We start from the raw sequence: 581 nt of genomic DNA, 5'->3' as shown, positions 1-581 counted from the left end.
CAAATTTTAAAGATATTTTCAAACTTATATTTAAGTTATACACACTTAACTTTAAAAATGTACATTTTGGCTTCTTAACTTTTCTATATTACTTACATACACATAACTTTTTGTAATGTACATTTTTGCCCCCTTAACTTTCCTATTTTACTTACACACTTAACTTTTTACAGCTTACATTTTGGCCCCTTAACTTTTCTATTTTACTTATACAAACTTAACTTCTTGCAATGTACATTTTGGCTCCTTAACTTTTTTATTTTACTTACACACACTTCACTTTTTGCAATGTATATTTTGTCCCCTTAACTTAATTTTTCTATTTTATTTACACATACTTAACTTTTTGCAATGTACATTTTGGCCTCTTAACTTTTCTAATTTATTTACACACACACTTAACTTTTTGTAATGTACATTTTGGCTTCTTAAATATTTTATTTTACCTAAACACACATAACTTTTTGCAATGTACATTTTGGCCCCTTAACTTATTTATTTTACTTATACACACTTAACTTCTTGTAATGTATATTTTGGCCCCTTAACTTTTCTATTCTACTTACACACACTTAACTTCT

Source organism: Cynara cardunculus, assembly GCF_001531365.2.
Source record: "Cynara cardunculus var. scolymus isolate 2C chromosome LG 8, CcrdV1, whole genome shotgun sequence".
NCBI classification, from domain to species: Eukaryota; Viridiplantae; Streptophyta; class Magnoliopsida; order Asterales; family Asteraceae; genus Cynara; species Cynara cardunculus.
Note: the sequence above shows the minus strand (reverse complement) of the source record.